At 40.5% G+C, this 17870-nt stretch overlaps 1 long non-coding RNA gene across 1 annotated transcript in view; it reads left to right on the plus strand.

The window, feature by feature from the left end:
• LOC131384428 (uncharacterized) overlaps positions 1-9854 on the plus strand; it is a 65440-nt gene extending 55586 nt beyond the window's left edge. The window contains exons 3-4 of the long non-coding RNA XR_009215266.1: positions 8707-8813; positions 9749-9854. This is a non-coding gene — a long non-coding RNA (uncharacterized LOC131384428). The remainder of the gene's footprint in view (positions 1-8706; positions 8814-9748) is intronic.
• The last annotated feature ends 8016 nt before the right edge of the window (positions 9855-17870 follow it).

Here is a 17870-nt window from a genome sequence, read left to right on the forward strand (position 1 = left end):
TCAGGTGGAGATGCTATTGTTATTGTTATTTCAAGCCAGACTGGGAAGGATTCCTTCATGGATGGGCCAACCAGTATTAGCGCTGGGCCACTGACGTTCTGGTGTTTGTGGGATGCAGCAGTGGTGACACTTATTGTCCACGCAATGCTTGTCAGGCACAGAGCTAAGTAATTCACATGTTATCTTGTTCAGTCCTCAAAACATCCCTTTGAGGTACATACATTATCCCTATTTTACAAATGAATAAACTGAAGACGGTAAAGTCCCTTAGCTGAATTGGTGGGAAGGCTGGATCTCTAGAGGAAGGCACTTGACCTTCCCAGTAAAGATTAGTTACAGAGAGAAGATCTTGAGAAATCTGCAAAAGGCTGACTGTCATCTAAGTGGCACACAACATTAAGTCAGTCCTCATTTTTCTGTTTGAATCATGTTTAAAATTTTTGTGAAATTTACTTGAGCAAATTTTTAACAATAAACAAATGTTTACTGTAAACAAAAATCAACTCCAGATGAAGAGCCTAAATATCAAAAGCAAAATCTTAAATGTTTAAGAAATTATTTAAGTAAACATCTTTCAGACTTTAGGGTGGGTTTTTTCCTAAGCAATCACAAAAGCATTTAGTGCAAAAGAAAATATTGATAAATTTAACCATATATAAAATTGAGAACTTCTGTTCATCAGTACTATACACTTGAGAAACAGATATCTAACACATCAGCATATATATCAGAATATATAAAGGATGTCTATAAATAAATAAGGGAAAGAAAACATTGTCCAAAAGTCCATAAGTCTGATATTGAAATATTGGTATCAGACTTACAGACTTTTAGACAATGTTACCTTATTTCGTTTAGTATAGAATAATGTTCAACTCAATAAGAAAATAGATAAATACCTATGCTGATGTTTCACTTTTTAAAGAAAATACATACAGCCAACAAAAACATGTGTTAAATTTAGCCTAAAGCTGTCTCTTTACATATTTTAAGTTCAGCCTAGCAGTTTCTCCATACATAATGAACTGTAACCTAACTGGATGTGTAAACAAACTGTGCCGGACCCTTGTGCCAATCACTGAGTTTTTGCCAATCAAAGGCAGCCAGCTGTTCAAACTGTGTTCCAATAAGGCAGAAGCCAAGCTGTAACCAAACTGGCTGTTTCTGTACCCCACTTCTGTTTTCTGTATGTCACTTTCCTTTTTGTATCCATAAATCTTCTTCTAACATGTGGCTGTGCTGGAATCTCTCTGAGCCTAGCTTCCTGGTTCAGGAGGCAGCCAAATTTAAGAATCGTTCTTTGCGCAGTTAAACTTTGTTAACTTTCATTTAAATTTAACTTACATTTAACCTGTCTAAAGTTTTTCTTTTAACACATGTGACAAGGTGCTCACCTTCAGTAGTAATAAGGGAAATACCAAGTGTGGATAAGGATGTGGAGGGATGGGCACTTTGATAAACTGCTGATAGAAAAGTAAATTAGTACAGCCACTTTGGAAAACTGTTTGGTACTATTTAATTAAATCAAGGATAAAAATTCTTAGGATCCAGCAATTCTACTACTAGGTATGTATATGTACACAAGAGGCCTTGTTTATCTAATCCTGCGTTAACTGAAACTTCTGCATATTGGAAATGTGTCCTCATTTTGCACAGTTCCATGGCAACTAAGGTAGCAGTGATAAGTTACCACAGAATCTGCAAAGCGAGGACACAGTTCTGACATATACAATTTTATTTAACATGGCACTGTGCCAAATGAGGATTGTGTGCATGCAAGTGGGAGTATATGAGTGTATATATGCCTTCAAAAGAAACGTATGCATATGTGCACCAAAATAAAGGATAAGAAAACTAATTGCAATATTGCTTATAATACCCACAATTTGTGAAAAAAATTAAATATTAATCAAAAGTAGAATGGGTGAATAAATGTGTTATACAGAAAATGGAATATTATTCAGTAGTGAACAAGACTGAGCTACAGCTAAACAACAATATGGATGAATTTTATAAGCATAATTTGAAAAAAGATGCAAAACAAAAGAAATCATATAATATAAATCAGTTTATAGATTTTTTTTTTTTTTTGAAATGGAGTCTCACTCTGTTGCCCAGGCTGGAGTGCAGTGGCATGATCTTGGCTCACTGCAGCCTCCATCTCCTGGGTTCAAGCAATTCTCCTGCCTTAGCCTCCCAAGTAGCAGGGATTACAGGTGTGCACCACCACGCCTGGCTAATTTTTGTATTTTTAGTAGAGACGGGATTTCACTGTATCGGCCAGGCTGTCTCGAACTCCTGACCTCAAATGATCCACCTGCCCCCACCTCCCAAATTGCTGGGATTATAGGTGTGAGCCACTGCCCCCACCCTAGAATTATTATTTTTTTTTTTGAGACAGAGTCTCTCTCTGTTGCCCCGGCTAGCGTGCAGTCACATAATCAAAGCTTACTGCAGGCTTGACTTCCCAGGCTTAAGTGATCCTTCCATCTCAGTCTCTCAAAGTGCTAGGATTACAGATGTTAACTTCCATGTCTGGCTAGTTTATATAAAATTAAAAAATAAACTTTATTTAGGGATCATACATGGTGGTAAAACAATAAAGAAGAAGCCGAAAATGATATTCACAAGAGTTAGAATAACGGCTACTTCTGGGGAGGCAAGAATTGTCTTTGGAAATACACAAACATAGGAATTTCTATGTTTCTGGGTTGTTCTGTTTCTTGGCCTAGTTGTTATTTATACACTGTACTATAATGTGTGAATTATTTAATAATTTTTTTAAACCACAGAATCTTAAAATTTAAGATCTATTAAGTGCAACATAGGTCAGTCCTCCTATTCTGAGTCTAAATTAACAAAGGAACAGAAAACAGGGAATTCAGTGATTCTCAAACTTGAATGTTTACCCCAAACACTTGGGAGATATAAAAATACATTCTTGGTTCCACCGTGGAGATTTCAGTTCCATGGTTTTGTGGGTGGGATCCCGTAATCTAGGTTTTAAAAAAATTCCCTAGGTGACTTCTTTTTTTGTTATTGTTGTTTTTTGTTTGTTTGTTTGCTTGTGATGGAGTTTTGCTCTTGTTGCCCAGGCTGGAGTGCAATGGCACGATCTCGGCTCACTGCAACCTCCACCTCCTGGTTTCAAGCGATTCTCCTGTCTTGGTGTCCCGAGTAGCTGGGATTATAGGCATGTACCACCACGACCAGCTAATTTTTTGTATTTTTAGTAGAGACTGGGTTTCACCATGTTGGCCAGGCTGGTCTTGAGCTCCTGACCTCAGGTGATCCACCTGCCTCAACCTCCCAAAGTGCTAGGATTATAGGCATGAGCCACCTTGCCTGGCCCCTAGGTGACTTTGAAGTGGCTCATAGCCTTTGGCCCTTGAAATAAAGGCTCACGACTGTACTTATAAATTTAAAAGGGCAAATGAAATAAATGCAACTGTTAAAAACCTTCCAGAAAATATAATAACTTTTATTGTCATTTCAGGAAAAATTTTCAATATCAGACATGGATTTTTGGACAATGTTACCTTATTTCTCATGGCATAGGATAATACTTTGGACTTAAAGGGAGATGTTACTTTTTAAAATTTTGTAAATGCACACACACACAAATTTGCACACTTTGTTCATTTTCTACTGATTATTTCTTCTAATAAAGGGCCTATGCAGAAAATCGTAAATGTTACGTTTCTAAAGTTTTATTTAAAAGTAAGTTGAAAGGAAACCATTCCCTTTGAAATGAGGTTAGACAAGGTTGCTCCCTGTCACTATTCTAGTCAACATTGTATTTTAGATCCTAGCTTGGACAATGTCACAAGAAAATATATTGAAGGCATTAGGTTTGGAAAAGAGTGTATAAAATTGTCGTTATTATTGTCTACGTAGAAAACACAAATGCCTTTATAGATAAATTTCTTGGAAATAATAGGTGAATTCAGCAAGTTAACTAGATAGAATACTAATATAGAAAAGTCAATTGTACTAGTTAATAGTACTAGGATTCGATATGATGAAAATGTAATATTTAGCAGATTTAGGGAGAAATATGTCCTGGCACAACAGTATTCTATGAAAAGACATTCTGTTTTATGGGTGTGGTTTTACCACTTAACCAATTACTATAGAAGCCACAGTTCTCAAATCAACTGCCAGTCGAGATTAAAACTGGTTGGTGTTCATCTATGTCAGTAGACAAAGGGGATTTTTTAAAATATAGAACTTTATAAAGACAACAGAAAAATGGATTGAGGATTCCACACTATGGAAGAAGGCTATGTAAAAATTAGTCAATTATGTTCAAGAAAAGCCATTATTTGCATGTAACAAACCACAATTAACGGACAGCATTACTTTTACAACAACTTCTCGTTCCTTCTGATAGAGTTCATGAAACATACAGGAATGGGAGGGTGAGACATCTCTGTCTAAATCTCATTTATTTTGTTGATGTCTTCATCCAGGTTTTTGGCTCACTCCTGGTTTCTTTCTAGGTGTCTGGTACACATTTGCACAGGAATGGTCACCTCTTTACATCAAGCTAGATGAGAAGTATTATGTTTTTGTAAAAATTTTAGTTGCAATTTCTTAGCATTCAGACTTCAGTAGAAAGCCTGCATCATGCCCTTGCCCAGATTCATGCATTTGTGGATTTTAAGAAGGATTTCTATCCTTCACTTCTTCCTGGAAAATGTCCCCAGCTGCCCCTTATTATAAGAGAAATTGTTAGTTTATCTATTTGTGTAGGATTTCACCCTTCTCTTCTGACTCTTTGTTTACTCCTCTTCTCGTTCTTGGTGAGATAAAAGTTAACTTCTGGATTCCAGATAGTTCTGGTACCATGTGGAAAACTCCCCCAAACTGACAGTGGTCCTGTGAGTTCATAGGATCCTCTATCCCATTCAGTCAAACTTCTTAGTAATGACATCATCTCATCATTCCATATGCCCACTGTTGAGTGGGTTGCAAAACATTTGTTTTTAAAGTTGTTAGATTCTTTCTAAATGGCTTTGATTAAATTTACCTGGCATTTTAAAAAACAATAGAATAAAATATGTAGTGGCCACAAAAAAGATAAATGCCTAGGAAGAAGTTTAGAGTTGTGCAAAATGCATGTGGAGAAAACTTTAAATCACCGAGAGACAAAGGGAAAATTGAAAGCTTGAAAGAGTGTATCTTGTTCTTGAATAGGAAGACTCATCATCCTAATGAGGTCAATTTTCCCTCAATCGATCTATAAATTTATCATAAGCCTGGAGAGTTTTAAAACTAAATAAACTGATTTTCATATTCATACACAAAATAACTGAAAAAATAGAACGTAACAATCTGAAGGAAAAGAATAATTGAAGGATATTAGGCATATTAACCATATAAATCTACTGTAATTAAAACATGAAGGCATGAGACTATAAATAAACAAATAGATAATAGAATTGCCCAGAAACTGACACAGCAATCTACGTGGATTTAAGATGTGAAAGCTGTCACTGTGTATCAGTGAGAAAATACAATTTTTAAAATTAATAATGTGGGGCTTTTGCATAATTATCTGAGAAAAATATCACATTGGATTCTTATCCTTCTCCTTACATTAAAATAAATACAAAGTGGAAGCAAGATTAACGATAAATAGGGAGACAACAAAAATGCTAGAAAAGAATTTTCAACAAATCCTGGTAGGGGAAAGGCCTTTTTAAACATGACACAAAACCCAGAAAACATGGATACATTTATTTACAAAACAATAAAATATTTCTGTTAACAATTTCTTGTGCTTTGGTTGAAGAGTACAATTATGAGGTTTTTTTTTTTTTTTTTTGAGACAGAGTCTCGCTTTGTCACCCAGGCTGGAGTGCAGCATCGCAATCTCGGCTCACTGCAAGCTCCGCTTCCTGGTTCACGCCATTCTCCGACCTCAGTCTCCCGAGTAGCTGGGACTACAGGCACCTGCCACCATGCCCGGCTAATTTTGTTTTTGTTTTTGTTTTTTGTATTTTTAACAGAGACGGGGTTTCATCATGTTGCTAGGATGGTCTCGATCTCCTGACCTCGTGATCCACCCTTCTCAGCCTCCCAAAGTGCTGGGATTACAGGCATGAGCCACCACGCCCGGCCACAATGATTATTTTTAATGTTCAAAAAGATTATCTGAATAAACATTTCTATACTTGTTAAAATAAAAATACAGTTGCATAGAAAAGAGATTTTATTACTCTCTCAGGTACATACTGGCTATATGAACCCCAAGACTACTCTTTCAGTTTATATACTTAAGTTCTTGTTTAGTTTTTTTGTGTCTTTGTTTGTTTTAGACAAAGTGCCCAGAAAGAATAGGCTCTTAAGTGTTAGTATTGTAGACCCAAGCCCATTACTCAGGTCCTATAAGATCATAACATGCTGTTACCCTGAAGGGAAATAGCATCCCTGAGTTTCATCGGAATGATGTTTTACTAAGCCTTGCAGAGTTTCTATAGTTATTAAGGAGAGCGAGAGTGACAGTGAGAGAGAGCGAGAGTGACAGTGAGAGAGAGAGAGAGAGCGCGCTCCTTCCTGGATACTTTTAGTCTGATGTCCACTCATTCAGTCATTCTGTAAGGTCTTCAGCCGATATTTATTGCATAGCTATTTTGGGAATATTGTGTGTAGATGTTGCTGGGCATGGGGATGAGTGTCATGGTCCCTGCCCCCGTAGAACCTACAGAACCTACAGATTTTGAGAAAGAGTGGATTTCTCTTTGAGTCAAAGACAAACATATAACTTGATACTTAATATACTTGATATGATGTTTAAGATCAGGGTGGTCTTCCCAAAAGATGACTGAGACCAGGAGATTTTTGTCAGTTATTTTTTGAAGAATTGGCAGTTGAAAGTAGCCTATCAAGTCAGGTTTTGCTAAAATACATTCTTATTGACACGTTCCTAAATTCTGGACTTGATAACAGTTTTATGAGTTTGCTAAGGAAATTTTTAAATTCACTGCTTATTGTGGCAACAATAATGTGTTTGATTAAGTAAACAGAGTGGCAAATTTAATCTTGCGTGACATGTGATTCACCGCTTCATCTATTTCTCTGGTAGTATTACTAAATAAGGAGAAAAAAATGATTAAGCCCATTCCTTTTTGGGCTCTAGGGTCTCTTAGCATCATATATCCGTTGGCTGTTATTTCATTAAATAAGCTGTTGATTAGGGTTCATTAAGTGAGATACTCATAAATTAACATAATTGTGTACACCTGAGTTTTCTTTTTTAAATGAACTGCTATTTTTTTGCTTGTTGATAGATTGTCAACTGGCTTTGCAAGGACCCTTCAAATGTCTTTCTTAGTTCCTTGAAACCTATTTGCTTCCTCAGCAGCTTCTCCTTCCTGGAGCCTTGAAGTGCCCTAATAAGTGGTTCAAAGGTGAGCCAAGTACCGGGTAGCATTTTTTTTTTTTTTTTTTTCTGAGACAGAGTCTCACTCTGTCACCCAGGCTGGAGTGCAGTGGTGCGATCTCGGCTCACTGGAAGCTCCACCTCCTGGGTTCATGCCATTCTCCTGCCTCAGCCTCCCGAGTACCTGGGACTACAGGCACCCGCCACCACGCCCGGCTAATTTTTTGTATTTTTAGTAGAGACGGGGTTTCGTCGTGTTAACCAGGATGGTCTCAATCTGCTGACCTCATGATCTGCCCACCTCGGCCTCCCAAAGTGCTGGGATAAAAGGCGTGAGCCACTGCGCCCGGCCCCGGGTAGCATTTTTGAAGCAGAACGCTGGCCTGATATGTGTCCTTCTGGTTTCCATGCAAATACATCAACCCTAGATCATAAAACTCAACCTGTAATAACAATCACTAGTATTTAATAAATTGCCAACTGGTTTGAAAACCTGTTCAAATATTTTGTAGCACCCACAAAAGCAGTTGTAATAAACTGCTTGGTTATAAAAATCATGTAACACATAATTATTGGCATTATTATGTTCATTTGTTCTCTCATTCTCTCTTTTTGGAAACAAAATTCTTGGTTCGAAAAACAACTTTCCAGTGGCATTTCCTGTTCCGAATTGTGATGTGAATTTTAAGTAAAAAATAAACTTGGGTCATGATAGAAATGAAATTGGATCTTTTTAAAAATAAGAGATCCCAAAGTATAATTTTAAATGAGTCACTGCTGATTAATGTAATAATAATTTTCATAGGGAATTTATTGCAATGTGTATAGAAAAGCCACTATGGAAACTCACAAAAATGCTATGGTTTGTCAAGGTTTTAGATGAATCTTTTGCAAGAAAAATAACTTGGAAACTATAAACACGTGCCTGAGTTTGGCATAGGGAATTTTGGATTTTAAAAGAAGGCATTAAGGTCCTGGCTTATTGCTGCTGGCCGGGACTTTACTTTCTAATGCCCTAAAACATATTGAGTTCCCGTGCTTTGAATTCTATTAGAAATGGATATTTCAGCACCCTCCAAGACTCTTGCCCTTGTGCCTGTCCATGTAACGGGTATTTTGTTTTTAAATCCTGAGGTGAGTAGGGAATCTATGTTGGTTCATGAGCCAGGGTCAACAATTTCATCAGCCCAGCCAAGTATTAAAAATATGTAGGAAAAATAAAGAGCCTCCCAGTTTCAATGAAGCTTTAAACAAAGTTGGCTGGTTATCCATTCAATGGGAATTCTGTTGCATAAGAAGGGGCTATGCCTTTCTGACAGTCGCTGATCTCAGGAAGCCATGTACCACTGACAAGTCACTGCCAAGCATCCTCACCACACTACCTCAGCATGCCTCTGTTCAGTGTCTGGACATCTGGGAACAATAGGTAAGTTTTTTTCTTTTAACCCTTTCCTGTAAAAACTAGATTAAAATCTTAGACCATTTTGGATAGGACGAAGGTTAGGATCTGATCAGTGGCATTTTGTGTGCCCATGATGAAGAGGGAAATCTATATGAAGGCAAGCTCTACGTTTGCCTTGTAAAGTCCATCAATCAAAGACCAAAGGGAGATTTCACCAATGGGACCCAAGAGCTACCAGGTGCAGGGAAAAGTGTGAAAAACACCTAACACCTCTTAAAAGGTTTTCGAGTTAATTTCAGCTGTGAAACCATCTGAGCCCACATTATGTAATTTCTCTTGCTGTGGGGTTGCAACCATTATATATCTTAATTATGTAGGAGGAAGTTAAACCACAAAGGAAGAGTGATTTACAAAGATTTGGGAGAAAGTCTAATTGGATCTTTAGTTAGACATGGCTACTTTCTCTTTTTCCAGAAGTTATCTTTTGGCTTTTTCTGGAGTCACATGAACTGCTTGGGTAAGGAATTATGTTTTAACTGTGAACAAGAGCAGGTACCATCACCCCACAGTTTGCCAGAAGGAGCCTAATGTGTCAGATGAAGATCTGAGTGATAAATTCCTACAGACAACGGGGTGCAGAGAGAGGAAACGCATGTGAAAGGAGATAATAATATGGTGCTCCTATAGATACCTTATGTCGTGGGCTTCCCAATGCCCATACTCCCATTCATCCTTCTTTCAGATGATTAGTCTAAATTAGTAATTTATCCCCCTGGATAGTGATTGGTTCTGGAATTGTCAGGCCTAAGCTAGCCAGAGAAAATGAAATACAAAAAGAGTTCAGGATAGCTTTAAAAATCTAAGAGAGGGAAAGAAAAAATATACAAATATATATCTGTGTGCTGGTCACTCACCTCCCCAACATATCATATCTTATCTCTGCCCTTCTCTGTTCCCAGAAGCTTGACGACTTTGGACTGCATTGCCTGGGTTCCAGTGGGAAGCAGCAGTATAAAGCGGGGGACAGATAAAGAGTGTGAGGCATTTCTTCTCCATTCCTGCCAGCTTGGAGGCTGCCTTGCTGTTGGCAGCTGTGCCCTTGCATGACTACAGCTCCTACAGGGTGGCCCTTCCTCCTTGGTCCCAGGAACACCCTTTCCTGCACTTGTCCCTTCTGCCCAAGGGTTGCTAATGGCTTCTTTCTGTTGCCTGCCTTTGGCTGCTCCAACATCTCTTGTTCCTTCCTTTAACTTTGTCTATACTTCTGGAAGTGACTTTTTTATTAAAGTCTCTTCATGCAAACCATCTGTGGGGAATTCTATTTTCTTCCAGGACTTTGACTGATGCTGTCTGCCTTCTGCCTCACTTTCTGGCTTTCATTTGTTTAAAGTTATAAAATTCTCCAACCTTGAACTATAAGTAAAGCTACTCGGGGCAGATATTGGAATTTGGTGAAGATTTAAAGGCTTTTTCCTTTTGCATATTGATTGCCTTTGAAGGAGTGAGGGAATGGCAAGTTCTTTCTATAAATACGTTAGGCTTCCTGGGCCATGCGGTTTCTGTTGCAACTATCAACTCTGCCATCTTTAAATGAATGCGTGTGGATGCCTTCTAATGAAACTTTATTTACAAACAGGTAGTGTGCCAGACTTGGTGCCTGGGCCACAGTTTGCCGATGTCTGAGTTCGTTGATTTTGTTTATGACCCTGCAATGTGGAAACAAGATTTTAGCCTCCTAGACAGTTTCAGAAGAAAATGCATTGTGAGGCATGTTTTTTTATTACAAGGTAACTCTAGCATATAATAAAGGCATTCTGAGGAGATGTATTTTATGTTAGACGTAGCACAAAATAATAGTTTCCTGTGTCTACCAACAAGAGGCAAGCACAAATACAGCAGTCACCAGGATTGGGCCCCTCACTCTTGGCCAGGGCTTCCAAACTCCCCTCTAGAGCCTGAGGTAGATTCATAGGTCTGGGGACAGGCCCTGGATTTTAGAAGCCACTTTCTGCTGCCTACTGTTTATGTCAAGCAAGGACAGGAAATGAGGCATTCTCCCAGGGTGGCTCCTGAGTCTGGAGGAAAGTCTGGGTTGGTAAGCAGCACAGAGATCTGCTGAAATGCCATGTCTTCCCAGGAGCTTCCTGGATTTTTCAAGATCAAGCGTCCCTCTTCCTTTGTGTGTTTTTCCCTAGGGGTTTCTTCATAGCTACCTTGGAGTTGTTATTACACCTTGGTGTGGTAAGTTGGCAGTGCTCATGGTTGCCTTTGGCTACTAGTTAGTCAGGGCTTGTGGACAGACACAGACTTAACTCATCTTTGTGTGTGCCATGAAACTGAGCACCATGCCTTCCACATGGTGGGTACTCACCACTTAATTAATAGAGCTGAATTTAATTTCTAAATAATTTCTAGGCATACCTTTAACATTTTCAGGGCTGGGAGAAGAGCATCATTGAAGGCCTGTAGACTACATGCCAAAATATTTAAGTTACTCCGCCTTCCTTGCGTTCTTACCCATAGCCCTTTAGCCTACTCACTGGGAGCCATCCATGTGATATGGGGGCAATGCCTTCCCCTGGGCCAGCCCTGTTATCCTCAGCCTAGGGAGTTGCACAGCCTCCTGGGACACAGTAGAGTGGAAACTGTGTCCTAGCTCAGGATTTCTGGGCTGTCCTGGGTAACCTGGGATGACCAGTGATTCAGCTTCCTAGGGAGACAGATGGGGATGGAGACCTTTTCCTTATGCCTCACTTGTCTAACTCAGCATTTCTGGGTAGTTCTAAGGGCCTCCCAGAACCACATCACTTAAGTAGAAGGAAAGAATACAGATAACTGAGGAATTGGTTTGCTAGACATCTACTGTGGACAGTGGGGGATAGCCATCTTAAAGACAAGCAGGCACTCTTTCTCTGCTTTCCTAGGGCAGAGGTGGCAATCATCCCTCCCCCAAAGCTCCCCTCCCCCCAACTGTCAATCATTCTCACCTTTGCTTTCTCTGGCCTAGGGGTTCTGTTGTCTGCTTCTGTAATCTGGTTCATTCAAGTATTTTCTGAGATTTCTAAAATTTTTTGGCCCAGAGAAGAAAAATCAAGCATCTTTTGTGGCAGAGTTTGTGAGATCTGGGTCCCCTGGGCCGGGCCCCTCTAACCCGGATCCAAAGGCGGGACCAGAACCCAGAAACTGCACCTGGAAGATATTATGTGCGTCTTCCCAATGAATCTGCCCATGGAACCATTCATTCTTGTTGAAACTTTCTGCTATGGTTGGTGTCTACCAGCATTCAGATGTGCCTGCAGCGCTTGCTAAAATACTGCTGCTGGATTGCATCTCCAGAATTTCTCTCATTCTGTGGTCTGAGATGAAACCTGGAAATTCTCATGTCTGACAAGTTCCCAGGTGATGCTACTTCTCTGGGGTCCACATTTGAGAACCACTGGCATCTATGAACAGTCAGCGGAGCCCCCCAAAATAGCCATGATTCTCATAATTCTACAAACATGCAATGGGTTACCCTCGCTGGCACTGGCCCTAAGATATTGTTAGAAACTTGATCTTTAGTAGCTGGGAAAAGAAGGAAAACATTTAAAGCTGCAAGCAATTTCCAGTGTCTAAGGGTGGGGACATGAATTTACCTCAGAGGCAAATTGTTGTTCTTGGTCTGGGAAAACCACTTGAGTCTGCCATTTATTTACAGAAATGTAAATCAAATATTCACCCACTGTTCTAGAGGGAAATGTGAAGTCAGTATTAACCCGAACACAGATGTTTTAGACCAAGAAGTTAAGTGTTCTATTTGATAACATAAATTTTGGGGAAGGAATGAGCCAAACTTCTGTCTGGGAGACATAGTTGTCTGCGAGGGAGGGGGGTGCATGTTCCAGCATTTCTAGGCCTGTCTGACTTTCAGGGCCCTTTGCTGTTAGCTGTTGCCTATTCTTGTAGCTTTGTGTGTGCAACTCTATGTGTGGAGTTCTTTTCCAGAACTCCGGAGCTGAGGCCTGTGGACTGAGGAAGGAAGGAGATCCCCAGAACAGCACCTCAGCCAGGCACTTGGTATGTCCCCCACACGGTGATATCTGTCAGAATAACTCATCACGTAAGGAGGCTTAAATATTATTTTCTGATGTAGTTTTTCTTCTGCTGAATTTGCTTTAGTGGAAAGAAATTTTCTCACCGTCAGTCTAACTGGGAACAGGCTGATGTTCAGCTGTGAAAAATAAGGAGGGAAGAGAGGGTACTCCGAGTAAAAGAAGGAACTTTCCTTTCAGGGCCTGAGGGCAGCTGGGGACAGTGAGTCCCTTAGAGGTCCATGTGATGGAGGAGGTGAAGCAGCATGAACAGGGAGCCAGCTTGGGGGAATCACACAGTCTGAGCAACAGGGTCCTGAAAGACAGGCCGGGGACCCTGAAACTCACCACTTCCAGTCAAGGCTACACTCTCCTCTAATAAGTAAGTTTTTGGTGAACCGTTTAAAGTCGGAGTTTAGTCTCTGTTGTGACATGAGGATTTTAGGGAAGAATATGTTACCGGCTTAGAACTAAGTGGCCAAGGAGAGGACAGGGCTCATGTCCAAGGCCAGTTCTCAAGGAGAGTGCCCTTCCTGCAGTACAAAGGTCTCCCAAGGATTATGGCTGGTGTCAAGCAGAGAAACACAAGAGGTTGGGCCATGCATAGAACCACACCCCTGGAGGTGGCGAGGATGAGCAAATGCCCCTATGAGCAAGTTGGAGTTCAAGACAACCATGATTTTGAAGTCGTGATATGATGAAACTGGATGTTTGGGTCTCGAGTGGAGTATAGTTGGCTGGTTTGGTTAAACATGAGAGATGATGTGGCATTGTATGTGAACAGCCATCTTAAAGATATGATACAAGTGGAAAGAGTTCCTCTTCTTTATAGGATAAGGTAATTCATGTCTTCATGACAAGTGAATACATCCAAAGCTACATCTGCAAGATAACTCTTTATCTGTCAGTCTTAAATAAGAAATTAAGTTTGATTGTATGAGCTCTCCAAAACTCCCTCTAATTAGGCAACCTGATTTCCATCAGCTCTATTAATCTCCCATGGCACATATACAAAAATCCTAAACATAGAAGGAAATAAAACCAAGTTAGAGCAACATAAAAGGTTGAGTAGGTGCAGGAGGTCACTAAAGAAAGTCAATTCTCCTGCAATTTACTTGAAAGATCCAAAAATAACAATCAAATATTAATTTGGGAACAGATCCTTCCCTGCTCTATCATGGCTCCCAGGGACGAGTAGACTGACCAAGGCCATCCAGAAGGTGGGACATCTTGGCTTAGCCAAAGTAAGCATACTTGTGCAGAAAACCAAAGCAATTTGAGAAGAAGCAGCAAACATGTAACACATGCTGATTCAGTGAAAAAGCGAATTTATATCTAGCACATCAAAGAATTGGATCAAGGACAGCACAGTGCAGACACCAGAGCTTTGGTGGTGACCACCAACAATTGGGAGGAAAATGGCTTATGTGGAAAACAGTCATCTAATGCTTAACAAGAGGTGGAAGTCTATTTTCTCTCTCTCTCTCTCTCGCTCTCTTTCTCTGTCTCTCTGTCTTTGATTTCCTCCTTCCCTCCCTCCCTCCCTCTCTCCCTCCCTTCCTCCCTTCCTCCCTTCTTCTCTTCCTTCCTTTCACAGCATTTTGCTCTGTAGCCCAGGCTGGAGTGCAGTGGTGCAATCATGGCTCACTATAGCCTCAATCTCCTTGGTTCAAGTGGTCCTTCCCGCTTGGCCTCCTGAGTTGCTGGGACTGCAGGCATGCACCACTATGCCTGGCTAATTTTTAAAAATTTATTCTAGAGTTGGTGTCTCCCTATGTTGCCCAGGCTGGCCTCAAACTCCTGGCCTCAAGCAATCCTTCTGCGTAGGCCTCCCAAAGTGTTGGAATTATAGGCACGTACCACCATGCTTAGTCTATAATCTGTTTTCTATTCAAGGAGTTTTGTGTATCCACTGGCTTCTTCATCATAACAATCTTAAAACAAATGAGGGTAAATGACACCACTATTTTAAGGCGTATGGAAGCTATTATTTTCTGTAATAATTACTCTTCACTCTAGGAATTGTAGTAGCATTACATATGAAGGTTCATATGACTAAGTCCAGATCTCATGCACAGAACAGTTTACAAGGTTTATTGAGTTGCTCCTTATATTATACTAATGTCTTACTAATACTATAGTATTAGTAATTATACTAATACTATAGTATCCTTAATGTCTGCTTATGAAAAATATTCCTGGCTGGGTGCAGCAGGTCACATGTGTAATCCCAGCACCTTGGGAGGCCAATGTGGGAGGACCTTTTGAGGCCAGCAGTTTAAGACCAACCTGGGCAATGTAGCGAGATCCAATCTCTACAAAAACTTTAAAAAATTAGCTGAGTGTGTTGGTGCACGCCTGTCCCAGTGACTCAGGAGGCAGGGGTGAGGGGACCCCTTGAGCCCAGAAGTTTCAGGCTGCAGTGAGCTATACTCGCACCAGCCACTGCATGCCAGCCTGGGCAACAGAGTGAGACCTTGTCTCTAAAAAGTAATTAATTAACTAAAAACATTTTTTCAAAAGTTTTTTTAGACTGTGAAACAGTTTTTTAAAAAATTGCTTTAGCTCCTTAATGTGAAAAATAGAAAAACATTATATTATCTACTCAGGATATGTTAGGAACTAATTCGCATTGGACAGTATTTCTTGACTGAACAGTTTTTCTCTGCTTGCATAATTTCCTTGGGAAAATCTACTGGCGTGTAATTATCTTTCAACCACACTTTTCTAGCGGAGATTTCAGGGAGTTTTACCAATATTTTCTGATTCATCTCCTGGGCCTCCCTGTGCAGTAGGGATTATTCCTCTTCTTGAGCAATGGAGACAGTGAAGAACACACAAGTGAAGTGGTTGGCCCAGGCTCACGTGGTGAGTCAACCTGGAGTCAGGCACTTCTTGGGCTCAGGACTCCCAACCGAGGCTTATTGCCTATGCCAGCAAGACTGTTTCAGCTCTGGTGGCCATGGGCCCTTCATGGTGTTGAGCCATTGCAGGTGTCAATATTCTCTATAGGAAAGCTGCTGTTGCTATAACACCAAAGAGTGGCATGTTGTAGAAGTTCAGGAACACTTGGCTGGGCGCAGTGGCTCACACCTGTAATCCCAGTGCTTTGGGAGACTGAGGCAGGTGAATCACAAGGTCAGGATTTCGAGAGCAGCCTGGCCAACATGATGAAATCCCGCCTCTACTAAAAATACAAAAATTAGCTAGGCATGGTGGCGGGCACCTGTAATCCCAGCTAGTCGGGAGGCTGAGACAGGAGAATCACTGGAACCTGGGAGGCGGAGGTTGCAGTGAGCCAAGATTGCACCTCTGCACCCCAGCCTGGGCGACAGTGTGAGACTCTGTCTCAAAAAAAAAAAAAAAAAAAGAAGAAGAAAAAAGAAAAAGAAGAAGAAGTTCAGGAACACTCAATAATTGAGGACAATGGAGCCTGTAGGACATTAGGCTTCACTGGAACTTTTTGAACCAAGTTTTTGTCACACCCATTGTGCACTGCAAATGTGCTCTCCTTAGTTTGTAAGACCTTTGTATGCCAAAGACTATCAAATAGTTGATTAGCTCACCCTTCATGCATCAAAATAGTTGTTCTGCAAGGCCCATTTTGATGCCAAAGCATTTGGGGTGACTTTTTAAGGCACGTTTTGAAAGACTTTTCCTTTCAAACTGTGAAAGTGACTAAACTGTTTTTTTAGAAAATATGAATGCAATTTGAATTCTAAATCAAGTCGACACAGATAATTCATTAAGTTTATATAGACACCCATGTTGAATATGGTTGTCATGTGTTTGGCAATTTGATCTTCTATGGTATTAACCGAAACATTAGCTGTTTAATAATCTGAAAAGAACGTAGCCAAAAAGAGTGCCCAGGAACCTCAAAGTTGGATGGCCAATTTAATACCTTTCTAGAAGCGGCTACTGTGCACTTGCCTTTCAAGGTGCTGCACCCTGTGTTTGGAAGAATATCAAGCATGGTCTTTGCTTTCAAGGAGTTTACCTTTGAATGAGGGAGAAAGAAACTCACATAAAGGTAACAAAAGCTGTACTAGGTACAAAGTACTATAAAAGTATAGAGGCGGGAGAAATCATTGTATGGGAGAGAAGAAAGGCTTCCCGGTTCAGACTGCCTTTGAGCTGCCCCGTGGTTGGGAAGGCGGCACTGGGAGAAGAGGGCCGGGGACTTATTCAGGGGGGCTGCAGGAAACCAGAGCTAGTTCAGAAAACAGAGACTGGTCTGATGAGACCCAAGCCCTTGTTTTCCATCTTAGTAGCACTCCCCGAAAATGCTTATAAAGCATTAAGCAGAGATAATCAATCACAATGTACCAGCTATAAAGATCTGTGTGGTCTTTTTACTGCCCACACGTTACAATGAATGGATCAAAGAGCTTGCTACCTGGCATTACAAAGAACAAACGGGCTGGCTGAAATTTAGAGCATGATGACCCCTCGGGCCCCTGGACACCAGTTGGCATTTAGGCGACCCGTGGTATGCTCTTGATCTCTACACCATGCCCCTGGATCTGAGTTTGTTTGCAGGTCTAAGAATTTGCCTTTGCCCCTGTATCTGGGAGTATTTTGCTATTGTATAATGAAAGACTATCAGTTTGTCTGGAATATTTGCTATCCCTGATCAGTATGTTCTCTCTCCTGGTATGGATTTACTAATTGACTGTAGGGGATTTGTCGTTATGGTGAATGAAATGTTTGTTAGTCAAAGGCTGTGCCTCCCCATAGGTATACAACACTTAACATTGAGTGCTAGGAAAACAATACTGGAAATTTCTGTTTCCATTTTAATGTAGAAATAAGAAAGAAGTAAAGCTTCGCTAACATATAATGGACAATCTCAGGGGTGTACAAGTCAGCGATTCTCATGTCACCTCTCCCTGTTGGGTGGGAGGACAGAGATAGTCAAGGCATGACCCCAAGCTTTTGCTCTCATTAAGACTCGTTGCAGTTTACATAAGTGAATTTACATGTTATGTGTCTATAATGTTGTTACGTC

The sequence above is a fragment of the Hylobates moloch genome, unplaced genomic scaffold (assembly GCF_009828535.3).
Source record: "Hylobates moloch isolate HMO894 unplaced genomic scaffold, HMol_V3 SCAFFOLD_1, whole genome shotgun sequence".
In the NCBI taxonomy this organism is placed as follows: domain Eukaryota; kingdom Metazoa; phylum Chordata; class Mammalia; order Primates; family Hylobatidae; genus Hylobates; species Hylobates moloch.